The following is a 27,812-nucleotide window of genomic DNA, read 5'->3' as shown; positions in this document are numbered from 1 at the left end:
CTGATCAACATCGTTTAAGAACTTTATGTTGCTTACACACACACACACACACACACACACACACACACACACACATAATTACATAAGAAACCTGCTCGCAGTTTGCAATCGTGTTCGTGAAAAAAATAAATCAACAACTGTGTGGCAAAGGGTGTGTGCCGAGGGTCCACCATACCATGTGTCCTGAGTCACTGAAAACATCTGCTACGCGTAAATTTCAATAGATACCAAATCACTTTAATTTACTGATGTATGTGATTTCAGCGGATTTGTGATGGTAACATAACCGAAGAAAATAATTTTACATTTTTTTTTTCAGTACGTGGACGTAGATATATTTACAGTATCGTAATATATTTCGCTGTTTGTATATCCAGGTAAAAGAATGGAGTAGAATCAGAGTTAGATACTGGCAGTTACATGGCAGTAGGACTCTCACTTAATTTCGGATATACGAGTAGAAAGTCGTAATAACAGTACAGGACCACTTTGTACTGCAAGGAAATATCTTCACATTTATGGAATAGTTTTTTCATGAGCTCGCCCATAATCTGATTCTCTACATTTTAATATGATGATATCTATACGCTTGATGATGTTATTGTCAGACGACTTTAGTCATTAGAAGGGAAAGCTCTTTTGCTGGTACGGTTCCAGTTACGTTTCATAAATGCATTGTATACAGTAGACATTGTGGAAACTTCTGGAAATGGAGGTGTTAAATCAGTTAAATCATTATGTCGTAAGTGAATCCATTTGTAGTGGAACAAGACGATCTCTTGCCTGTACAGACGAAAGCGTATCCACCACGCAATGTGTTAATCCAATAAGAGGCGGACACTAACGAAGCGCCTCCATGTCTCTGTCCTTTGCCATCAAACTGCTCTCTCACCAACTCACACACCTTCTCTCATGTAATTCTCCACCCCATCGCTTCATCTCATCCTCACTGGCTACGTATGCCCGTCACCTCATACTGCTCTATGCTTCATTCACTGTGGACTCACCCTCACTCTTACCCTCTACTGCAGTTTCTTTCGCCTCAGAGTGCCTGGACTGTTTGCTGGTCTTTGCCCTGTCTGTTGAGGAGGATACTAATTAATTATTGCTTTTTGTATGCAATAATCAGTGAACATGGATTTAATGGTTTTGTGTCAGGTTTTATGCGACCTCATGGTTTTCGTTATAATGATATTATGATTTTGCTTTTCGCCTAGTCTTGACTGAATGAACTGATAGTTTATCATTGCTTGTGTGTCAGATTTATTCAGATATGGGTGATGGCTGTTGCTCGATATGCAGCAAGATTCTCGTGTTGTTTTTTCATCTCTTCCATTTTGTTTCAGCTGACGCCAGACGATATTATTCAGCTGAGTCATAGAAGCCTAATTGTCAGAGATGGATGTAACGACTCATAAATGTAAAAAAAATAATAATAATAATAATACAAGTTATATCTGAATTGGTTAATGGCATACCTACTTGGACAAAGAGGAGTATCATTTAAGTAAACCAACCTTCATTAATGAGAGTTTATTAGTAAAATAATTTATATGTGCATAAGACTTCTTTAATGGGAATCCGGTAGCCTAGTCGTCATGATCGTTAAGCTTAAGCGTGGGCGGGTGCTGGCTGCTGGTAGGTCGGGGCGGATGGTGGCTAGTAGGACGGGGAAGACGGTGGCTGGTAGGTCGGGGGAGATGGTGGCTGGTAGGTCGGGGGAGATGGTGGCTGGTAGGACGGGGCGGGTTGTCCGTAGGTCTCCTGGGGGGGCTGAGCTTCGCCTTCGTACTCAACCTGCGCCACGAAACCGGAGTCGCCATTCACGTTGTAGGTCACCCTCTGGGTGCGACCGTCGGGCAGCAGGACATAATACTGACCATTAGTGTTATAACCATCGCGTTGTTCGTTCTGGCCGAAGTCGTTGCTGGAGTAATCGTCCTTCACTGACCACTGGAAGTCGTACTTGGGTGGACTCTGATGAGGTGTGGGAGGAAGCATCTAGTTAGTGACGGAAATCAGCTCGATGGAAAAATGATTCGTCAAATCCTTGTTATATGTCACCATACTAAGCATTTTTGCTGTTAATTCCTCAGTATGCTGAATGAATTCTTGCAAAAAAATTTCACTGATACATAATTATTAAGCTGATAAAAAATATGCCAGCCTAATAATTAAAGGCACCCAAGGTATAGAAAACCTTGGATAGTTTATAATACATAGCTGACAAAAATGGGCAAACCGTTTTACTGTTAGATAAAAAAGACCTCGAATAGATGAGCGATTGAGAAGAGTTTCTGTAACTAATATGTACAATACTTATGGTCGAACTAACTGGTATTGCAGGAAAAACATTCTACCCGACCTGAATATTCTGGGCATCCATAAACCTCTAGATACAGAGCTATTTATTGTGTTTACCTGAATGTACAGGAAGGCATGAAAGATGTAATATCCTCTGTAGGATTTTTTTTTATTTTATTTCATGCTATCACTGTTTTTGCTCACAGTAATATTCCATTGCCTCTTACCTCGGGTTCTGGCTGGCCGTAGGTGGGCTGGGGGGCGCCATAGGTGGGCTGGGGAGCACCGTAGGTGGGCTCGGGAGGACTGTAAGATTGTGGAGGAGGAGTGGTGTTTTCAGCAGCAGCCACGGCCACCAGAGCCAAGAGAACAACCTGCAGTAGATGTAGTTTCAAGAAGGCTTGATATTTTAGTACCCATTTACTAGAGGAGAGTCGGTTCGATGAACAAATAGTTTTTACTAAGTCACAGTTTCCCATAGCCCATGACACGATATAAGCGAAATTATAACCAGGTCCTACATTTACTGTTAGGTGAACGAGAACATAGAAATATAGGGACACATACACACACACACACACACACACACACACACACACACACACACACACACACACACACGATTATAATGAGACCGACGTAGCCAAAGACATCTCGTTTGCCAAGTAGGCCTACATCAAGCACATCTTCGGGAAACTTATTCTTAAATGAAGGTTTGGATTGAAGATGTTAAGTCTTGACTGTTTTTAACCCAAGAACTGATCTTAATCTTAAAAAATTTAGAGTTTTTAAATTAACAAAGAATAGCTTAATATATCATTATTAAAATATTTCATTATAGCCGATTTAAAAATGACCAACTCCTTAGGAACCCTTAATCCCAGTCAATGTGAATCTGTTTTCAATGACGCAGGTGATGATAGTTATATAGTGAGGAGAGAATTATCCTGTGAATTGCGAAGTGGCCTAATCTGTGTCACCGTACTTTGCAGAGCATGTTGTTGATCTGTGAAGGAAGGGATAAGAAATGATGCCCAGCACAGCCTGCCTCGCCCTTATATACTGCCTTCCCCACCCTGGGTGTGGCGTCGCTCCACATGGCACTACCAAGCCCATGGTCAAGGAGGCAAGAGTAAAGAGGGAGTTTAACCTGACTATGGATTAAACTTATCTAGATCACGGATAAGTGTTCGGGAGGGATCTAGAGGAATTCTTATAGTAGATGGTAAACATAGACTCTGAAGTCAGTTGGACGACCAAGTGACAGGACTTAACAGGCTTGCTTCACTGTACAGTATTATAAAACGTTCATGCTCCTTTTCCATTCACTCACGGTCCAGTCCGTGTTTGTAATCTGAAAGCATCCTACATTCATAATCTTTCCGTTGCCTAACCAGTACCACTCGCTCACATTCGAAGTGTCTCTCGAGTTGAATAATATTTGGTGATAACAATAACGAGCTTTGAGACAGCGCGTCACCCGGGCCTTGAGCTCGGTGTATGACCTAACTCTGACTATGCTCCATGATCCTGATCGTTGACTGATTGGTCTTGAAGCTGAAATAATTCATCCTTGCTTGACCATTAACTCGCCAACAAAGTTTGGTCGAAGTTGGATCAAAAGTGCTCAAGCTGGCTTTGACATGTGATCTTAACCTTTGATTTGTTGTTTTCCAAACTGAATAATTTAATCTTTGGATGAACCTAAACCGTACCATAAATGTTTCTTCTGACGTGAATAAAAACTCTTTAGTTTAAATAACAGAGAACTTAACCTAATCAGGTGACACCCCTCCCCCTCTCTCTCCCCTTTCCACCAAGTCTGGTCTGAATCAGATAAAAGCTGTAAATATTGACTTATTCCTAAACCTGTTACTTTTGATTTTTTTGGGCAACATCTGCCATGCAGCAGACGCAGTATAGAATAAAATTCCTCTGTGAAAGAGCGGAGGCGGAAGGTTTTGTAATTTTGTAGCTAGAGGGGTCTTGGAAAGAAATTGAAAGAAGACTACGGAGAATCGGGAATATTACCGATTGTGTATTAGCATCTACTTTTGATGTTTTATTTATAAAGGAATCATAAGATTTAAATACAGATGCTAATTGAGATTTAATACCTGTTTATTGTACGTGATGACAACCATCATCCATTCCTTTGATGTAGTGCTGCCTTCTTATTCTTAAGGTGACTTTACACACGTGACAAACCTACTGGTTTCCTGTAACCTAGGAAATTGTTTATAACGCTGGGTGATAACAATATAACCAAATAACGGGGTGATGTGGAGGCTACAGAGGCGCCTCTGTTAAGAGAGTAGAGAGACATAAATGCGGCGTCCATTTAGTAACCAAACCTTCATTCGCTTCTCCGCTCCTTGCTGCGGTAGGGCGCTGCCTGACGAGAGAAAACATTGGTTGACTGGAAGGGATGGCCCTGAAGGGGCGACTGCTTGTCTGCTGTTGATCGATTTGGTTGATCAAGCGGACCGAGTTTACAACTGCTACTATTAGTAGCCTATTAGTTCTACTACTGTTACTACTTCTACACCAACTACTACTACTAACACCTCTATATTTAGAAGCAACGAATGATTTTATTTGTAATGGCTTCTGGATACGTTAGGGATAACAATATTTAGAGTGCTTACTGATACTGATAAACTGAGATGTATGATTTAAAAAATAAGTGATCACAGCGTATGGAATGAAGTAAAATGCACGGCTTAGCGTGTGATACCAAAAAAAAAAAAAAAAGAAAAAAATGGATACGAGTTGTTAGTGATCTTTTGTGGTGGGTGTGGTGACTGGAAGAAGAAAGTTGGGTGAAATGGCGGCATGAGGAGAGGGGAAAGTAACTCTTTTAAAAATAAAGAACATATCATCGGACCCTACAAGTATCTTACACATAACTTTCTTTGCAGCCTTTGTCTGACCGTTTCCTTGCATTACTTACAGTTCCTCAGTCTCATGCCTCCAAGTACTAAAACACACACACACACACACACACACACACTTGTTGAGTGCAACACCCACTCCCACCGTCCTAACGGCCGAGTATATGAGTTGCTCTGTGACCTTGATATTCGACTGATTAATTTCCAAACTGGTTGTCTTAACTTCGTCCAGTGACCATGACCTAATGACCGTTCCCTGTGACCTTGACGTTTGACCTTTCCTTGTGGTTTTGATGTAGAAATCGAATCCCTTTATCCCTGCCTTACCAAAAACCCTTCCACAAAATTTGGCCTAAATCGGATAAAAAGTGTTTAAGTTGACCTTGTCCTGTGATCTTGATCTTCAACCTAATGTTCTCAAAAACAATTGATCAACTCTTTCAGTATATCCTCAACCTGTCCACCAAGTTTGTTCCATACAAGACTGGAACTGTTTTTAGTTATTTTGTTCACACAGACACTCGGGTCGGATTTTGACTTTGCTCTAAGATCTTGACCTGTGACTGATTGTTGTGAAAACTGAGTCCCGTCGTTGTTGCCTTGCGCTCACCTCTTCTACCCAGTTTGGTCTAAAGTGGATAAAAAATATTCAAGTTGAAGAAAATAATATTATGTAGCCCTTCATTGGAGATTATAGACAGGAAAATATAGAATGAATTAAAAAAAATGAAATACGGAACGTTAGTTTATATTAAGACTAAACAATAATTATAGAAAGACCAAGGTAAAAAAGAAATAAAGGAAAGTTAAAATAAAATGAAAACATAAACTAAAAAAAACAAACAGTACCCATGAATCCTATTCTTTAAGTTTTAATGTTTCGCTTTTTTTTTTTTTTTAATTTGCTATGCACTTTCTTACCTGTAATTTCCAGTTAAAGGTAACATTATATTATTATTATCATTTTTTAAAATTACTAAGTTTAATGTACGTCTGTCTGTTAAAAGTGGTTTTGATAGGTCAGATTATGAATACCTGAGTTCTTAAATAACAGAGGGTCAGCTCAGTGGTTGACTCTCAACCCTTCCACCACAACTGATCAACATCGTTTAAAAACTTTATGTTGTTTACACACACACACACACACACACACACACACACACACACACACACACACACACACATAATTACATAATATACTTGCTCGCAGTTTGCAATCGGGTTCGTGAAAAAAATAAAACAACTGTGTGGGAAAGGGTGTGTGCCCAGGGTCCACCACACCATGTGTCCTGAGTCACTGAAAACATCTGCTACGCGTAAATTTCAATAGATACAAAATCACTTTAATTTACTGATGTATGTGATTTCAGCGGATTTGTGATGGTAACATAACCGAAGAAAATAATTTTACATTTTTTTTCTTCAGTACGTGGACGTAGATATATTTACAGTATCGTAATATATTTAGCTGTTTGTATATCCAGGTAAAAGAATGGAGTAGAATCAGTGTTAGATACTGGCAGTTACATGGTAGTAGGCCTCTCACTTAATTTCGGATACACGAGTAGAAAGTCGTAATAACAGTACAGGACCACTTTGTACTGCGTGCAAGGAAATATCTTCACATTTATGGAAAAGTTTTTTCATGAGCTCGCCCATAATCTGATTCTCTACATTTTAGTATGATGATATCTATACGCTTGATGATGTTATTGTCAGACGACTTTAGTCATTAGAAGGGAAAGCTCTTTTGCTGGTACGGTTCCAGTTACGTTTCATAAATGCATTGTATACAGTAGACATTGTGGAAACTTCTGGAAATGGAGGTGTTAAATCAGTTAAATCATTATGTCGTAAGTGAATCCATTTGTAGTGGAACAAGACGATCTCTTGCCTGTTCAGACGAAAGCGTATCCCCCACGCAATGTGTTAATCCAATAAGAGGCGGCCACTAACGAAGCGCCTCCATGTCGCTGTCCTTTGCCATCAAACTGCTCTCTCTCCAACTCACACACCTTCTCTCATATAATTCTCCACCCCATCGCTCAACCTGGCTACGTATGCCCGTCACCTCATACTGCTCTATGCTTCATTCACTGTGGACTCACCCTCACTCTTACCCTCTACTGGAGTTTCTTTCGCCTCAGAGTGCCTGGACTGTTTGCTGGTCTTTGCCCTGTCTGTTGAGGAGGATACTAATTAATTATTGCTTTTTGTATGCAATAATCAGTGAACATGGATTTGATGGGTTTGTGTCAGGTTTTATGCGACCTCATGGTTTTCGTTATAATGATATTATGATTTTGCATTTCGCTTAGTCTTGACTGAATGAACTGATAGTTTGTCATTGCTTGTGTGTCAGATTTATTCAGATATGTGTGATGGTTGCTGCTTGATATGAAGCAACCTTCTCTTGTTGTTTTTTCATCTCTTCCATTTTGTTCCAGCTGACGCCAGACGATATTATTCAGCTGAGTCATAGAAGCCTAAATGTCAGAGATGGATGTAACGACTCATAAATGTAAAAAAAAAAAAAAAAAAAAATACAAGTTATATCTGAATTGGTTAATGGCATACCTACTAGGACAAAGAGGAGTATCATTTAAGTAAACCAACCTTCATTAATGAGAGTTTATTAGTAAAATAATTTATATATGCATAATACTTCTTTAACGGGAATCCGGTAGCCTAGTCGTCATGATCGTTAAGCTTAAGAGCGGACGAGTGCTGGCTGCTGGTAGGACTGGGCGGATGGTGGCTAGTAGGACGGGGGAGACGGTGGCTGGTAGGAAGGGGGAGATGGTGGCTGGTAGGACGGGGGAGATGGTGGCTGGTAGGACGGGGCGGGTGGTCCATAGGTCTCCTGGGGGGGTTGAGCCTCGCCCTCGTACTCAACCTGCGCCACGAAACCGGAGTCGCCGTTCACGTTGTAGGTCACCCTCTGGGTGCGACCGTCGGGCAGCAGGACATAATACTGACCATTAGTGTTATAACCATCGCGTTGTTCGTTCTGGCCGAAGTCGTTGCTGGAGTAATCGTCCTTCACTGACCACTGGAAGTCGTACTTGGGTGGACTCTGATGAGGTGTGGGAGGAAGCATCTAGTTAGTGACGGAAATCAGCTCGATTGAAAAATGATTCGTCAAATCCTTGTTATATGTCGCCATACTAAGCATTTTTGCTGTTAATTCCTCAGTATGCTGAATGAATTCTTGCAAAAATATTTCACTGATACATGATTATTAAGCTGATAAAAATATGCCAGCCCAATAATTAAAGGCACCCAAGGTATAGAAAACCTTGGATAGTTTATAATACATAGCTGAGAAAAATGGGCAAACCGTTTTACTGTTAGATAAAAAAGACCTCGAATAGATGAGCGACTGAGAAGAGTTTCTGTAATTGACATGTACAGTACTTATGGTCGAACTAACTCCTATTGCCGGAGAAACATTCTACCCGACCTGAATATTCTGGGCTTCTATAAACCTCTAGATACAGAGCTATTTATTGTGTTTACCGGAATGTACAGGAAGGCAGGAAAGATGTAATATCCTCTGTAGGATTTTTTTTATTTTTATTTCATGCTATCACTGTTTTTGCTCACAGTAATATTCCATTGCCTCTTACCTCGGGTTCTGGCTGGCCGTAGGTGGGCTGGGGGGCGCCATAGGTGGGCTGGGGAGCACCGTAGGTGGGCTCGGGAGGACTGTAAGATTGTGGAGGAGGAGTGGTGTTTTCAGCAGCAGCCACGGCCACCAGAGCCAAGAGAACAACCTGCAGTAGATGTAGTTTCAAGAAGGGTTGATATTTTAGTACCCATTTACTAGAGGAGAGTCGGTTCGATGAACAAATAGTTTTTACTAAGTCACAGTTTCCCATAGCCCATGACACGATATAAGCGAAATTATAACCAGGTCCTACATTTACTGTTAGGTGAACGAGAACATAGAAATATAGGGACACACACACACACACACACACACACACACACACACACACACACACACACACACACACAATTATAGTGATACCGACGTAGCCAAAGTCATCTCGTCAACTAAGTAGGCCTACATCAAGCACATCTTCGGGAAACTTATTCTTAAATTAAGGTTTGGATTGAAGATGTTAAGTCTTGACTGTTTTTAACCCAAGAACTGATCTTAATCTTTAAAAATTTAGAGTTTTTACATAACCGAAAAAAGGCTTAAAAATCATTATTAAAATATTTCATTATAGTCGATTTAAAACTAACCAACTCCATAGCAACCCTTAATCCCAGTCAATGTGAATCTGTTTTCAATGGCGCAGGTGATGATAGTTATATAGTGAGGAGAGAATTCTGCTATGAATTGCAAAGTGGCCTAATTCTGTGTCACCGTACTTTGCAGAGCATGTTGTTGATCTGTGATGGGAGGGATAAGAAATGATGCCCAGTACAGCCTGCCTCGCCCTTATATACTGCCTTCCCCACCCTGGGTGTGGCGTCGCTCCACATGGCACTACCAAGCCCAAGGTCAAGTTGGCGAGAGTAAAGAGGGAGTTTAACCTGAATAATGATTAAACTTATCAAGATCACGGATAAGTGTTCGGGAGGGATCTAGAGGAATTCTTATAGTAGAAGGTAAACATAGACTCTGAAGTCAGTTGGACGACCAAGTGACAGGACTTAACAGGCTTGCTTCATTGTATTATAAAATGTTCATGCTCCTTTTCCATTCACTCACATTCCAGTTCGTGTTTGTAATCTGAAAGCATCCTACATTCATAATCTTTCCGTTGCCTAACCACTACCACTCGCTCACATTCGAAATGTCTTTCGAGTTGAATAATATCTGGTGATAACAATAAGGAGCTTTGAGACAGCGCGTCACCCGGGCCTTGAGCTCGGTGTATGACCTAACTCTGACTATGCTCCATGGTCCTGATCGTTGACTGATTGGTCTTGAAGCTGAAATAATTCATCGTTGTTTGACCATTAACTCGCCAACAAAGTTTGGTCGAAGTTGGATCAAAAGTGCTCAAGCTGGCTTTGACATGTGATCTTAACCTTTGATTTGTTGTTTTCTAAACTGAATAATTTAATCTTTGGATGAACCTAAACCGTACGATAAATGTTTCTTCTGACTTGAATAAAAACTCTTTAGTTTAAATAACAGAGAACTAAACCAAATCATCCCTCCCCCTCTCTCTCTCCCTTTTCCACCAAGTCTGGTCTGAATCAGATAAAAGCTGTAAATGTTGACTTATTCCTAAACCTGTTACTTTCGATTTTTTGGGGCAACATCTGCCATGCAGCAGACGCAGTATAGAATGAAATTCCTTTGTGAAAGAGCGGAGGTGGAAGGTTTTGTAATTTTGTAGCTAGAGGGGTCTTGGAAAGAAAATGAAAGAAGACTATGGGGAATCGGGAATATTACCGATTGTGTATTAGCATCTACTTTTGATAAAATATGTATAAAGGAAAATACAGATGCTAATTGACATTTAATACCTGTTTATTGTACGTGATGACAAACATCATCCACTCCTTTGAAGTAGTGCTGCCTTCTTATTATTAAGGTGACTTTACACACCTGACAAACCTAGTGGTTTCCTGTAACCCAGGAAATTGTTTATAACGCTGGGTGATAAACAATATAACCAAATAACGGGATGATGTGGAGCCTACAGAGGCGCCTCTGTTAAGAGAGTACAGAGACATAAATGAGGCGTCCATTTAGTAACCAAACCTTCATTCGCTTCTCCGCTCCTTGCTGTGGTAGGGCGCTGCCTGACGAGAGGAAACATTGGTTGACTGGACGGGATGGCCCTGAAGGGGCGACTGCTTGTCTGCTGTTGATAGATTTGGTTGATCAAGCGGACCGAGTTTACAACTGCTACTATTAGTAGCCTATTAGTTCTACTACTGCTACTACTTCTACAACAACTGCTACTACTAACACATCTATGTTTAGAAGCAACGAATGATTTTATTTGTCATGGTTTCTTGACACGTTAGGGATAACACTATTTAGAGTGCTTACTGATACTGATAAACTGAGATGTATGATGTAAAAAATAACTGATCCCAGCGTATGGAATGGAGGAAAATGCACGACTTAGCGTGTGATACCAAAAAAAAAAAAAAAAAAAAAAAAAAAAAAAAAAAAAAAGGATACGAGTTGTTAGTGATCTTTTGTGGTGGGTGTGGTGGCTGGAAGAAGAAAGTTGGGTGAAATGGCGATATGAGGAGAGTGGAAAGTAACTCTTTTAAAAACAAAGAACATATCATCGGACCCTACGATTATCTTACACATAACTTTCTTTGCAGCTTGTGTCTGACCGTTTCCTTGCATTACTAACAGTTCGTCAGTCTCATGCCTCCAAGTACTAAAACACACACACACACACACACACACACACAGATACTTGTTGAGTGCACCACCCACTCCCAACGTCCTAAAGGCCGAATATATGAGTTGCTCTGTGACCTTGATATTCGACTGGTCTTAACTTCGCCCAGTGACCATGACCTGATGGTCGTTCCCTGTGACCTTGGCGTTTGACCTTTCCTTGTGGTTTTGACGTAGAAATCGAATCCCTTTATCCCTGCCTTACCAAAAACCCTTCCACAAAATTTGGCCTAAATCGGATAAAAAGTGTTTAAGTTGACCTTGTCCTGTGATCTTGATCTTCAACCTAATGTTCTCAAAAACAATTGATCAACTCTTTCAGTATATCCTCAACCTATCCACCAAGTTTGTTCCATACAAGACTGGAACTGTTTTTAGTTATTTTGTTCACACAGACACTCGGGTCGAATTTTGACTTTGCTCTAAGATCTTGACCTGTGACTGATTGTTGTGAAAACTGAGTCCCGTCGTTGTTGCCTTGCGCTCACCTCTTCTACCCAGTTTGGTCTAAAGTGGATAAAAAATATTCAAGTTGAAGAAAATAATATTATGTAGCCATTCACTGGAGATTATAGACAGGAAAATATAGAATGAATTAAAAAAAATGAAATACGGAACAACTAGGGAAGAGTAAGATGCATTTCATTAGTTTATATTAAGACTAAACAATAATTATAGAAAGACCAAGGTAAAAAAAGAAAGAAAAGGAAAGTTAAAATAAAATGAAAACATAAATTTAAAAAAACAGACAGTACCCATGAATCCTATTCCTTAATTTTTAATGTTTCGCTTTTTTTTTTTTTTTTTAAATTTGCTATGCACTTTCTTGCCTGTAATGTCCAGTTAAAGGTAACATTATATTATTATTATCATTTTTTTTAAATTACTAAGTCTAATGTACGTCTGTCTGTTAAAAGTGGTTTTGTTAGGCCAGATTATGAATACCTGAGTTCTTAAATAACAGCGGGTCAGCTCAGTGGTTGACCCTCAACCCTTCCACCACAACTGATCAACATCGTTTAAGAACTTTATGTTGTTTACACACACACACACACACACACACACACACACACACACACACACACACACACACACATACCTGCTCGCAGTTTGCAATCGGGTTCGTGAAAAAGATAAAACAACTGTGTGGGAAAGGGTGTGTGCCCAGGGTCCACCACACCATGTGTCCTGAGTCACTGAAAACATCTGCTACGCGTAAATTTCAATAGATACAAAATCACTTTAATTTACTGAGGTATGTGATTTCAGCGGATTTGTGATGGTAACATAACCGAAGAAAATAATTTTACATTTTTTTTCTTCAGTACGTGGACGTAGATATATTTACAGTATCGTAATATATTTAGCTGTTTGTATATCCAGGTAAAACAATGGAGTAGAATCAGTGTTAGATACTGGCAGTTACATGGCAGTAGGCCTCTCACTTAATTTCGGATACACGAGTAGAAAGTCGTAATAACAGTACAGGACCACTTTGTACTGCGTGCAAGGAAATATCTTCACATTTATGGAAAAATTTTTTCATGAGCTCGCCCACAATCTGATTCTCTGCATTTTATGTATGATGATATCTATACGCTTGATGATGTTATTGTCAGACGACTTTAGTCATTAGAAGGGAAAGCTCTTTTCTTGGTACGGTTCCAGTTACTTTTCATAAATACATTGTATACAGTAGACATTGTGGAAACTTCTGGAAATGGAGGTGTTAAATCAGTTAAATCATTATGTCGTAAGTGAATCCATTTGTAGTGGAACAAGACGATCTCTTGCCTGTACAGACGAAAGCGTATCCCCCATGCAATGTGTTAATCCAATAAGAGGTGGACACTAACGAAGCGCCTCCATGTCGCTGTCCTTTGCCATCAAACTGCTCTCTCTCCAACTCACACACCTCTCATGTAATTCTCCACCCCATCGCTTCATCTCATTCTCACTGGCTACGTATGCCCGTCACCTCATACTGCTCTATGCGTCATTCACTGTGGACTCACCCTCACTCTTACCCTCTACTGGAGTTTCGCCTCAGAGTGCCTGGACTGTTTGCTGGTCTTTGCCCTGTCTGTTGAGGAGGATACTAATTAATTATTGCTTTTTGTATGCAATAATTAGTGAACATGGATTTGATGGGTTTGTGTCAGGTTTTATGCGACCTCATGGTTTTCGTTATAATGATATTATGATTTTGCTTTTCGCTTAGTCTTGACTGAATGAAATGATAGTTTGTCACTGGTTGTGTGTCAGATGTATTCAGATATGGGTGATGGTTGCTGCTTGATATGAAGCAACCTTCTCTTGTTGTTTTTTTTATCTTTTCCATTTTGTTCCAGCTGACGCCAGACGATATTATTCAGCTGAGTCATAGAAGCCTTAATGTCAGAGATGTATGTAACGACTCATAAATGTAAAAAAAAAAAAAAAAAAAAATACAAGTTATGCCGAATTGGTTAATGGCATACCTACTAGGACAAAGAGGAGTATCATTTAAGTAAACCAACCTTCATTAATGAGAGTTTATTAGTAAAATAATTTATATATGCATAATACTTCTTTAACGGGAATCCGGTAGCCTAGTCGTCATGATCGTTAAGCTTAAGCGCGGGCGGGTGCTGGCTGCTGGTAGGACTGGGCGGGTGGTGGCTAGTACGATGGGGGAGACGGTGGCTGGTAGGTCGGGGGAGATGGTGGCTGGTAGGACGGGGCGGGTGGTCCATAGGTCTCCTGGGGGGGCTGAGCCTCGCCCTCGTACTCTACCTGCGCCACGAAACCGGAGTCGCCGTTCACGTTGTAGGTCACCCTCTGGGTGCGACCGTCGGGCAGCAGGACATAATACTGACCATTAGTGTTATAACCATCGCGTTGTTCGTTCTGGCCGAAGTCGTTGCTGGAGTAATCGTCCTTCACTGACCACTGGAAGTCGTACTTGGGTGGACTCTGATGAGGTGTGGGAGGAAGCATCTAGTTAGTGACGGAAATCAGCTCGATGGAAAAATGATTCGTCAAATCCTTGTTATATGTCGCCATACTAAGCATTTTTGCTGTTAATTCCTCAGTATGCTGAATGAATTCTTGCACAAAAATTTCACTGATACATAGTTATTAAGCTGATAAAAAATATGCCAGCCCAATAATTAAACGCACCCAAGGTATAGAAAACCTTGGATAGTTTATAATACATAGCTGACAAAAATGGGCAAACCGTTTTACTATTAGATAAAAAAGACCTCGAATAGATGAGCAACTGAGAATAGTTTCTGTAATTGACATGTACAGTACTTATGGTCGAACTAACTGCTATTGCCGGAAAAACATTCTACCCGACCTGATTATTTTGGGCATCCATAAACCTCTAGATACAGAGCTATTTATTGTGTTTACCTGAATGTACAGGAAGGCATGAAAGATGTAATATTCTCTGTAGGATTTTTTTGTTTTATTTCATGCTATCACTGTTTTTGCTCACAGTAATATTCCATTGCCTCTTACCTCGGGTTCTGGCTGGCCGTAGGTGGGCTGGGGGGCGCCATAGGTGGGCTGGGGAGCACCGTAGGTGGGCTCGGGAGGACTGTAAGATTGTGGAGGAGGAGTGGTGTTTTCAGCAGCAGCCACGGCCACCAGAGCCAAGAGAACAACCTGCAGCAGATGTAGTTGCAAGAAGGCTTGATATTTTAGTACCTATTTACTAGAGGAGAGTCGGTTCGATGAACAAATAGTTTTTACTAAGTCACAGTTTCCCATAGCCCATGACACGATATAAGCGAAATTATAACCAGGTCCTACATTTACTGTTAGGTGAACGAGAACATAGAAATATAGGGACACATACACACACACACACACACACACACACACACACACACACACACACACACACACACACACACACAATTATAGTGATACCGACGTAGCCAAAGTCATCTCGTCAACTAAGTAGGCCTACATCAAGCACATCTTCGGGAAACTTATTCTTAAATTAAGGTTTGGATTGAAGATGTTAAGTCTTGACTGTTTTTAACCCAAGAACTGATCTTAATCTTTAAAAATTTAGAGTTTTTACATAACCGAAAAAAGGCTTAAAAATCATTATTAAAATATTTCATTATAGTCGATTTAAAACTAACCAACTCCATAGCAACCCTTAATCCCAGTCAATGTGAATCTGTTTTCAATGGCGCAGGTGATGATAGTTATATAGTGAGGAGAGAATTCTGCTATGAATTGCAAAGTGGCCTAATTCTGTGTCACCGTACTTTGCAGAGCATGTTGTTGATCTGTGATGGGAGGGATAAGAAATGATGCCCAGTACAGCCTGCCTCGCCCTTATATACTGCCTTCCCCACCCTGGGTGTGGCGTCGCTCCACATGGCACTACCAAGCCCAAGGTCAAGTTGGCGAGAGTAAAGAGGGAGTTTAACCTGAATAATGATTAAACTTATCAAGATCACGGATAAGTGTTCGGGAGGGATCTAGAGGAATTCTTATAGTAGAAGGTAAACATAAACTCTGAAGTCAGTTGGACGACCAAGTGACAGGACTTAACAGGCTTGCTTCATTGTATTATAAAATGTTCATGCTCCTTTTCCATTCACTCACATTCCAGTTCGTGTTTGTAATCTGAAAGCATCCTACATTCATAATCTTTCCGTTGCCTAACCACTACCACTCGCTCACATTCGAAATGTCTTTCGAGTTGAATAATATCTGGTGATAACAATAAGGAGCTTTGAGACAGCGCGTCACCCGGGCCTTGAGCTCGGTGTATGACCTAACTCTGACTATGCTCCGTGGTCCTGATCGTTGACTGATTGGTCTTGAAGCTGAAATAATTCATCGTTGTTTGACCATTAACTCGCCAACAAAGTTTGGTCGAAGTTGGATCAAAAGTGCTCAAGCTGGCTTTGACATGTGATCTTAACCTTTGATTTGTTGTTTTCTAAACTGAATAATTTAATCTTTGGATGAACCTAAACCGTACGATAAATGTTTCTTCTGACTTGAATAAAAACTCTTTAGTTTAAATATCAGAGAACTAAACCAAATCATCCCTCCCCCTCTCTCTCTCCCTTTTCCACCAAGTCTGGTCTGAATCAGATAAAAGCTGTAAATGTTGACTTATTCCTAAACCTGTTACTTTCGATTTTTTGGGGCAACATCTGCCATGCAGCAGACGCAGTATAGAATGAAATTCCTTTGTGAAAGAGCGGAGGTGGAAGGTTTTGTAATTTTGTAGCTAGAGGGGTCTTGGAAAGAAAATGAAAGAAGACTATGGGGAATCGGGAATATTACCGATTGTGTATTAGCATCTACTTTTGATAAAATATGTATAAAGGAAAATACAGATGCTAATTGACATTTAATACCTGTTTATTGTACGTGATGACAAACATCATCCACTCCTTTGAAGTAGTGCTGCCTTCTTATTATTAAGGTGACTTTACACACCTGACAAACCTAGTGGTTTCCTGTAACCCAGGAAATTGTTTATAACGCTGGGTGATAACAATATAACCAAATAACGGGATGATGTGGAGCCTACAGAGGCGCCTCTGTTAAGAGAGTACAGAGACATAAATGAGGCGTCCATTTAGTAACCAAACCTTCATTCGCTTCTCCGCTCCTTGCTGTGGTAGGGCGCTGCCTGACGAGAGGAAACATTGGTTGACTGGACGGGATGGCCCTGAAGGGGCGACTGCTTGTCTGCTGTTGATAGATTTGGTTGATCAAGCGGACCGAGTTTACAACTGCTACTATTAGTAGCCTATTAGTTCTACTACTGCTACTACTTCTACAACAACTGCTACTACTAACACATCTATGTTTAGAAGCAACGAATGATTTTATTTGTCATGGTTTCTTGACACGTTAGGGATAACACTATTTAGAGTGCTTACTGATACTGATAAACTGAGATGTATGATGTAAAAAATAACTGATCCCAGCGTATGGAATGGAGGAAAATGCACGACTTAGCGTGTGATACCAAAAAAAAAAAAAAAAAAAAAAAAAAATGGATACGAGTTGTTAGTGATCTTTTGTGGTGGGTGTGGTGGCTGGAAGAAGAAAGTTGGGTGAAATGGCGATATGAGGAGAGTGGAAAGTAACTCTTTTAAAAACAAAGAACATATCATCGGACCCTACGATTATCTTACACATAACTTTCTTTGCAGCTTGTGTCTGACCGTTTCCTTGCATTACTAACAGTTCGTCAGTCTCATGCCTCCAAGTACTAAAACACACACACACACACACACACACACACAGATACTTGTTGAGTGCACCACCCACTCCCAACGTCCTAAAGGCCGAATATATGAGTTGCTCTGTGACCTTGATATTCGACTGGTCTTAACTTCGCCCAGTGACCATGACCTGATGGTCGTTCCCTGTGACCTTGGCGTTTGACCTTTCCTTGTGGTTTTGACGTAGAAATCGAATCCCTTTATCCCTGCCTTACCAAAAACCCTTCCACAAAATTTGGCCTAAATCGGATAAAAAGTGTTTAAGTTGACCTTGTCCTGTGATCTTGATCTTCAACCTAATGTTCTCAAAAACAATTGATCAACTCTTTCAGTATATCCTCAACCTATCCACCAAGTTTGTTCCATACAAGACTGGAACTGTTTTTAGTTATTTTGTTCACACAGACACTCGGGTCGAATTTTGACTTTGCTCTAAGATCTTGACCTGTGACTGATTGTTGTGAAAACTGAGTCCCGTCGTTGTTGCCTTGCGCTCACCTCTTCTACCCAGTTTGGTCTAAAGTGGATAAAAAATATTCAAGTTGAAGAAAATAATATTATGTAGCCATTCACTGGAGATTATAGACAGGAAAATATAGAATGAATTAAAAAAAATGAAATACGGAACAACTAGGGAAGAGTAAGATGCATTTCATTAGTTTATATTAAGACTAAACAATAATTATAGAAAGACCAAGGTAAAAAAAGAAAGAAAAGGAAAGTTAAAATAAAATGAAAACATAAATTTAAAAACAGACAGTACCCATGAATCCTATTCCTTAATTTTTAATGTTTCGCTTTTTTTTTTTTTTTTTAAATTTGCTATGCACTTTCTTGCCTGTAATGTCCAGTTAAAGGTAACATTATATTATTATTATCATTTTTTTTAAATTACTAAGTCTAATGTACGTCTGTCTGTTAAAAGTGGTTTTGTTAGGCCAGATTATGAATACCTGAGTTCTTAAATAACAGCGGGTCAGCTCAGTGGTTGACCCTCAACCCTTCCACCACAACTGATCAACATCGTTTAAGAACTTTATGTTGTTTACACACACACACACACACACACACACACACACACACACACACACACACACACACATACCTGCTCGCAGTTTGCAATCGGGTTCGTGAAAAAGATAAAACAACTGTGTGGGAAAGGGTGTGTGCCCAGGGTCCACCACACCATGTGTCCTGAGTCACTGAAAACATCTGCTACGCGTAAATTTCAATAGATACAAAATCACTTTAATTTACTGAGGTATGTGATTTCAGCGGATTTGTGATGGTAACATAACCGAAGAAAATAATTTTACATTTTTTTTCTTCAGTACGTGGACGTAGATATATTTACAGTATCGTAATATATTTAGCTGTTTGTATATCCAGGTAAAACAATGGAGTAGAATCAGTGTTAGATACTGGCAGTTACATGGCAGTAGGCCTCTCACTTAATTTCGGATACACGAGTAGAAAGTCGTAATAACAGTACAGGACCACTTTGTACTGCGTGCAAGGAAATATCTTCACATTTATGGAAAAATTTTTTCATGAGCTCGCCCACAATCTGATTCTCTGCATTTTATGTATGATGATATCTATACGCTTGATGATGTTATTGTCAGACGACTTTAGTCATTAGAAGGGAAAGCTCTTTTCTTGGTACGGTTCCAGTTACTTTTCATAAATACATTGTATACAGTAGACATTGTGGAAACTTCTGGAAATGGAGGTGTTAAATCAGTTAAATCATTATGTCGTAAGTGAATCCATTTGTAGTGGAACAAGACGATCTCTTGCCTGTACAGACGAAAGCGTATCCCCCATGCAATGTGTTAATCCAATAAGAGGTGGACACTAACGAAGCGCCTCCATGTCGCTGTCCTTTGCCATCAAACTGCTCTCTCTCCAACTCACACACCTCTCATGTAATTCTCCACCCCATCGCTTCATCTCATTCTCACTGGCTACGTATGCCCGTCACCTCATACTGCTCTATGCGTCATTCACTGTGGACTCACCCTCACTCTTACCCTCTACTGGAGTTTCGCCTCAGAGTGCCTGGACTGTTTGCTGGTCTTTGCCCTGTCTGTTGAGGAGGATACTAATTAATTATTGCTTTTTGTATGCAATAATTAGTGAACATGGATTTGATGGGTTTGTGTCAGGTTTTATGCGACCTCATGGTTTTCGTTATAATGATATTATGATTTTGCTTTTCGCTTAGTCTTGACTGAATGAAATGATAGTTTGTCATTGGTTGTGTGTCAGATGTATTCAGATATGGGTGATGGTTGCTGCTTGATATGAAGCAACCTTCTCTTGTTGTTTTTTTTATCTTTTCCATTTTGTTCCAGCTGACGCCAGACGATATTATTCAGCTGAGTCATAGAAGCCTTAATGTCAGAGATGTATGTAACGACTCATAAATGTAAAAAAAAAAAAAAAAAAAAAATACAAGTTATGCCGAATTGGTTAATGGCATACCTACTAGGACAAAGAGGAGTATCATTTAAGTAAACCAACCTTCATTAATGAGAGTTTATTAGTAAAATAATTTATATATGCATAATACTTCTTTAACGGGAATCCGGTAGCCTAGTCGTCATGATCGTTAAGCTTAAGCGCGGGCGGGTGCTGGCTGCTGGTAGGACTGGGCGGGTGGTGGCTAGTACGATGGGGGAGACGGTGGCTGGTAGGTCGGGGGAGATGGTGGCTGGTAGGACGGGGCGGGTGGTCCATAGGTCTCCTGGGGGGGCTGAGCCTCGCCCTCGTACTCTACCTGCGCCACGAAACCGGAGTCGCCGTTCACGTTGTAGGTCACCCTCTGGGTGCGACCGTCGGGCAGCAGGACATAATACTGACCATTAGTGTTATAACCATCGCGTTGTTCGTTCTGGCCGAAGTCGTTGCTGGAGTAATCGTCCTTCACTGACCACTGGAAGTCGTACTTGGGTGGACTCTGATGAGGTGTGGGAGGAAGCATCTAGTTAGTGACGGAAATCAGCTCGATGGAAAAATGATTCGTCAAATCCTTGTTATATGTCGCCATACTAAGCATTTTTGCTGTTAATTCCTCAGTATGCTGAATGAATTCTTGCACAAAAATTTCACTGATACATAGTTATTAAGCTGATAAAAAATATGCCAGCCCAATAATTAAACGCACCCAAGGTATAGAAAACCTTGGATAGTTTATAATACATAGCTGACAAAAATGGGCAAACCGTTTTACTATTAGATAAAAAAGACCTCGAATAGATGAGCAACTGAGAATAGTTTCTGTAATTGACATGTACAGTACTTATGGTCGAACTAACTGCTATTGCCGGAAAAACATTCTACCCGACCTGATTATTTTGGGCATCCATAAACCTCTAGATACAGAGCTATTTATTGTGTTTACCTGAATGTACAGGAAGGCATGAAAGATGTAATATTCTCTGTAGGATTTTTTTGTTTTATTTCATGCTATCACTGTTTTTGCTCACAGTAATATTCCATTGCCTCTTACCTCGGGTTCTGGCTGGCCGTAGGTGGGCTGGGGGGCGCCATAGGTGGGCTGGGGAGCACCGTAGGTGGGCTCGGGAGGACTGTAAGATTGTGGAGGAGGAGTGGTGTTTTCAGCAGCAGCCACGGCCACCAGAGCCAAGAGAACAACCTGCAGCAGATGTAGTTGCAAGAAGGCTTGATATTTTAGTACCTATTTACTAGAGGAGAGTCGGTTCGATGAACAAATAGTTTTTACTAAGTCACAGTTTCCCATAGCCCATGACACGATATAAGCGAAATTATAACCAGGTCCTACATTTACTGTTAGGTGAACGAGAACATAGAAATATAGGGACACATACACACACACACACACACACACACACACACACACACACACACACACACACACACACACACACACACACACACACACACAATTATAGTGATACCGACGTAGCCAAAGTCATCTCGTCAACTAAGTAGGCCTACATCAAGCACATCTTCGGGAAACTTATTCTTAAATGAAGGTTTGGATTGAAGATGTTAAGTCTTGACTGTTTTTAACCCAAGAACTGATCTTAATCTTTAAAAATTTAGAGTTTTTACATAACCGAAAAAAGGCTTTAAAATCATTATTAAAATATTTCATTATAGTCGATTTAAAACTAACCAACTCCATAGCAACCCTTAATCCCAGTCAATGTGAATCTGTTTTGAATGGCGCAGGTGATGATAGTTATATAGTGAGGAGAGAATTCTGCTATGAATTGCAAAGTGGCCTAATTCTGTGTCACCGTACTTTGCAGAGCATGTTGTTGATATGTGATGGGAGGGATAAGAAATGATGCCCAGTACAGCCTGCCTCGCCCTTATATACTGCCTTCCCCACCCTGGGTGTGGCGTCGCTCCACATGGCACTACCAAGCCCAAGGTCAAGTTGGCGAGAGTAAAGAGGGAGTTTAACCTGAATAATGATTAAACTTATCAAGATCACGGATAAGTGTTCGGGAGGGATCTAGAGGAATTCTTATAGTAGAAGGTAAACATAGACTCTGAAGTCAGTTGGACGACCAAGTGACAGGACTTAACAGGCTTGCTTCATTGTATTATAAAATGTTCATGCTCCTTTTCCATTCACTCACATTCCAGTTCGTGCTTGTAATCTGAAAGCATCCTACATTCATAATCTTTCCGTTGCCTAACCACTACCACTCGCTCACATTCGAAATGTCTTTCGAGTTGAATAATATCTGGTGATAACAATAAGGAGCTTTGAGACAGCGCGTCACCCGGGCCTTGAGCTCGGTGTATGACCTAACTCTGACTATGCTCCGTGATCCTGATCGTTGACTGATTGGTCTTGAAGCTGAAATAATTCATCCTTGCTTGACCATTAACTCGCCAACAAAGTTTGGTCGAAGTTGGATCAAAAGTACTCAAGCTGGCTTTGACATGTGATCTTAACCTTTGATTTGTTGTTTTCCAAACTGAATAATTTAATCTTTGGATGAACTTAAACCGTACGATAAATGTTTCTTCTGACTTGAATAAAAACTCTTTAGTTTAAATAACAGAGAACTAAACCTAATCAGGTGACACTCCTCCCCTTCTCTCTCTCCCTTTTCCACCAAGTCTGGTCTGAATCAGATAAAAGCTGTAAATGTTGACTTATTCCTAAACCTGTTACTTTTGATTTTTTGGGGCAACATCTGCCATGCAGCAGACGCAGTATAGAATGAAATTCCTTTGTGAAAGAGCGGAGGTGGAAGGTTTTGTGATTTTGTAGCTAGAGGGGTCTTGGAAAGAAAATGAGAGAAGACTACGGAGTATCGGGAATATTACCGATTGTGTATTAACATCTACTTTTGATGTTTTATTTATAAAGGAATCATTAGATTTAAATACAGATGCTAATTGAGACTTAATACCTGTTTATTGTACGTGATGACAACCATCATCCACTCCTTTGAAGTAATGCTGCCTTCTTATTCTTAAGGTGACTTTACACACCTGACAAACCTACTGGTTTCCTGTAACCCAGGAAATTGTTTATAACGCTGGGTGATAACAATATAACCAAATAACGGGGTGATGTGGAGCCTACTATGGCGCCTCTGTTAAGAGAGTAGAGAGACATAAATGAGGCGTCCATTTAGTAACCAAACCTTCATTCGCTTCTCCGCTCCTTGCTGCGGTAGGGCGCTGCCTGACGAGAGGAAACATTGGTTGACTGGACGGGATGGCCCTGAAGGGGCGACTGCTTGTCTGCTGTTGATCGATTTGGTTGATCAAGCGGACCGAGTTTACAACTGCTACTATTAGTAGCCTATTAGTTCTACTACTGCTACTACTTCAACAACAACTACTACTACTAACACCTCTGTTTAGAAGCAACGAATGATTTTATTTGTCATGGCTTCTGGATACATTAGGGATAACTCTACTTAGAGTGCTTACTGATACTGATAAACTGAGATGTATGATTTAAAAAATAAGTGATCACAGCGTATGGAATGAAGTAAAATGCACGGCTTAGCGTGTGATACCAAAAAAAAAAAAAAAAAAAAAAAAGGATACGAGTAGTTAATGATCTTTTGTGGTGGGTGTGGTGACTGGAAGAAGAAAGTTGGGTGAAATGGCGGTATGAGGAGAGTGGAAAGTAACTCTTTTAAAACAAAGAACATATCATCGGACCCTACAAGCATCTTACACATAACTTTCTTCGCAGCCTTTGTCTGACCGTTTCCTTGCATTACTTATAGTTCCTCAGCCTCGTGCCTCCAAGTACTAAAACACATACACACACACACTTGTTGAGTGCAACACCCATTCCCACCGTCCTAAAGACCGAATATATGAGTTGCTCTGTGACCCTGATATTCGACTGATTTCTTTCAAAACTGGTTGTCTTAACTTCGGCCAGTGACCATGATCTGATGGCCGTTCCCTGTGACCTAGGCGTTTGACCTTTCCTTGTGTTTTTGATTTTTGACTTAATGATGTAGAAATAAATCTCTTTAGGCTATCCCTGCCTAACCAAAAATCTTCCACAAAATTTGGCCTTAATCGGATAAAAAGTGTTTAAGTTGACCTTGTCCTGTGATCTTGATCTGCAACCTAATGTTCTCAAAACAGTAGGTCAGCTCCTTCGGTGTATCCTCAGCCCATCCACCAAGTTTTTTCCATACAAGATTGGAACTGTTTCTAGTTATTTGTTTACACAGAGACACTCGGGCCGAATTTTGACTTTGCTCTGTGGTCTTTACTTGTGATTGAGTGTTCTCAAAACTGATTCCCGTCGTTCTTGCCTTGCGTTCACATCTTCCCAGTTTGGTCTAAAGTGGAGAGAAAATGTTCAGCTTGAAGGAAATAATATTTGGTAGCCATCCACTGGAGATTATGGACAAGAAAATATATAATGAATTAAACAAAGTGAAATACAGAGTAACTAGGAAGGAATAAGGTACATGGATGTTAGTATTACGGTATAAAAGACTAAACAATAATTATAGAAAGCCCATGGTAAAAAAGGAAAAAAAAGAAAACTAAAATGTGAAAAGCAAACACATAACATGCAACAACCTGTTATTCTTTAGTCTTAACGTAGTAATAATATCCATGTATCATATTCCTTAATAGTTGGTCGGTATTTCATCCTTTATTTTATTTTGTTATGCACTTTCTTGCCTGTAATGGACAGTGAAAGGTTACATACTTCTATTACTACTACTACTACTGCTATTAATAATAATAATAATAATAATAATATTATTATTATTATTATTATTATTATTATTATTATTACGTATTCGGTCTAATTTACTGTTTTTTTTTGTTGCTGATTTTGTAAGGTGAAATTTTTTGCTAGCCCTGTTCTTAAAAAAACAATAGGGCTGCTCAATGGCGACCATCAACCCTTCCAGTACGACTGAATAACGTCGTTTAAAAACTTTTTGTTTACACACACACACACACACACACACACACACACACACACACACACACACACACACACACACTGATATAAATACTCATATACTATAGCTGCTGTCCGTTTGCAGGCAGGTTCGTAAAAAAAAGAATAAGTGGAAAAAGGTGTGAGGCAAGGCTCCAGCACCACACTATGTTTCCTTGAGTCACTGGAAACATCCTATAGATATAAATTTCAATTGATAGAAAAGGCAGCGTTTGGAAACTTTCTGTGTTGGTGTTTCCAGATGATACTGTATTGTTAAGCAAAGACGAAGGAGAATTGTAATGCTTGCTGAATGAGTTTGGGAGAATTTGTAAGACATGGAATCTAAAGGTGATGTAGGGAAGTGTAAAGTTTTGGTCCTCGAGAGAAATGAAGTTACTAAAATTACAGTGAGGCTGGTGGATGAGGAAATAGAAAATGTGAGTGCATTTACGTACTTAGGTAATGTGATGAGTAAGGATGGAAATTTGGAGGATGAAGTGCTTGAAAGGGTACAGCAAGGAAGAAAGGTTGTTGGTTCTTTGAATGTAGTGATAAGAAACAGGGAAGTGAGCATGGAAGTGAAACAGTTACTACATGTGAATATTGTGATACGAGCTCTAACGTATGGAAGTGAAGCTTGGACCTTGTTGGAAGGACACAAGTCAAGAGTGAGAGCAGTGGAAATGAGTTATTGTATTTGAAAGGAACATATGGAGTTACATGGAGACAGACTGACAAATAAGAAAGTGAAGGAGCGTTGTGGTGTGGATTTGAATGTGATTGAAAGAGGTATGAAAAATACACTGAGGAGGTTTTGCTGTGTGGAGAGGATGGACAGCGAAAGACTAACGAGGAGAGTGTATGTGAGTGAGGTGGAGGGAGGGAGAGGGAGGGGGAGGCCGAGGATGAGGTTGGGAGATGGAATGGAGAGGTATATGAGAGACAGGGGTGTGAGCTGCGGGGAGGGTAGTGAAATGACCGGGGACAGGGCGACATGGAGGCGATATGTTTTTGGCGACACCTAAAGAGATTGAAACGACTGGCCTGGCAATAGATAGATAGATAGATAGATAAAAGTGTTTTCTGTGGATTTGTGACGAGAGAATATTTCGATGAAAATATTTAACATTATTTTATGCAGATCATTGACACTGCTATATGATTTTATATTTTCGCAAAATATTTGACTGTTAACATATTCGTGTCAAAAAATGGAGCAGAATTAGTGTTAGATACTGGCAGTTACATGGCAGCAGGAATCTCATGCAAAATCTGATGTAGAAATTCATAATAACAATACAGGACCACTTATTAGTACTGTCTAAAATATCTTCATATTTATGAAATAATTTTATATGACCTCGACCTTAATCTGAGTGTCTACTGTTTCAGTCCGATAATATCTATACGCTTGATGATGTTATTGTCGGACGACTTTTGTCAGTTGAAAGGAAAGTTCTTTTGCTGGTGCTGTTTCAGATATTTTTCATTAAGAAGTTGTGTAGATTTTGGGAATACTTCTGGAAATGAAGTTGTTAGATCAGCCAAGTCCGTGTATCGTAAGTGAATCCATTTGTACAGTAGTGGAACTAGACGATCCCTTGCCTGTACAGTCGTAAGCAGTAATCGGTATCCCCCATCCCTCGAATGACACTCTTGATCTATCAGTCACCCATTGTGTTAATCCAGTAAGAGGTGGACACTAACGAAGCTCCTCCATGTCGCTGTCCTCTGCCATCAAACTGCTGTCTCTCCAACTTACACACCTTCTCTCATGTAATTCTCCACCCCATCCCTCCATCTCATTATCACTGGGTACTTGTGTCCTTCACCTTATACTGCTCTATGCGTCATTTCACTATGGAGTCACTCTCACTCTCACCCTCTACTGCAGTTTCTTTCGCCTCAGAGTACCTGGGCTGTTTGCTGGTCTGTTCCCTGTCTGTTGAGGAGGAAACTAATTATTATTGCTTTTTGTATGCAATAATCAGAGAACATGGATTTGATGGTTTTGTGTCTGGTTTTATGCAACCTAAAGATTTTTGTTGTAATGGTATTATGATTTTGCTTTTTTCCTAGTCTTGACTGAATGAATTGATAGTTTGTCATTGCTGGTGTGTCAGATTTATTCAGATATGGGTGATGGCTGCTGCTTGATATGCTGCAACATTCTCGTTTTTTTTTCTTCTCTTCAGTTTTGTTCCAGCTGACGCCAGACGGTATTATTTAGTTGAGTCACAGAAGCCTTAATGTCAGAGATGGATGTAACGACTTATAAGTGTAAAAAAAAAAAAAAAAGTTATATCTGAATAGGTTAATGTTATACCTACAAGGACAAAGTGGAGTATCATTTGAGTAAACCAAACTTCATTAATGAGCATTTATTAGTAAAATAATTTATATATGCATAATACTTCTTTAACGGGAATCCGGTAACCTAGTTGTCATGATCGTTAAGCTTAAGCGCGGGCGATTGCAGGCTGCTGGTAGGTCGGGGCGGGTGGTGG

At 40.1% G+C, this 27,812-nt stretch overlaps 1 pseudogene; it reads right to left on the bottom strand.

Annotated features, from left to right (window-relative positions):
- Positions 1–1,659: 1,659 nt before the first annotated feature.
- LOC145392078 (uncharacterized) lies at positions 1,660–22,520 on the bottom strand (annotated as a pseudogene).
- Between the last annotated feature and the right edge of the window lie 5,292 nt (positions 22,521–27,812).

Source organism: Coenobita brevimanus, chromosome 21, assembly GCF_032717465.1.
Source record: "Coenobita brevimanus isolate Jiangsu-jjx chromosome 21, ASM3271746v2, whole genome shotgun sequence".
Taxonomy (NCBI): Eukaryota; Metazoa; Arthropoda; class Malacostraca; order Decapoda; family Coenobitidae; genus Coenobita; species Coenobita brevimanus.
This window is presented reverse-complemented; position numbering and strand designations above follow the sequence as displayed.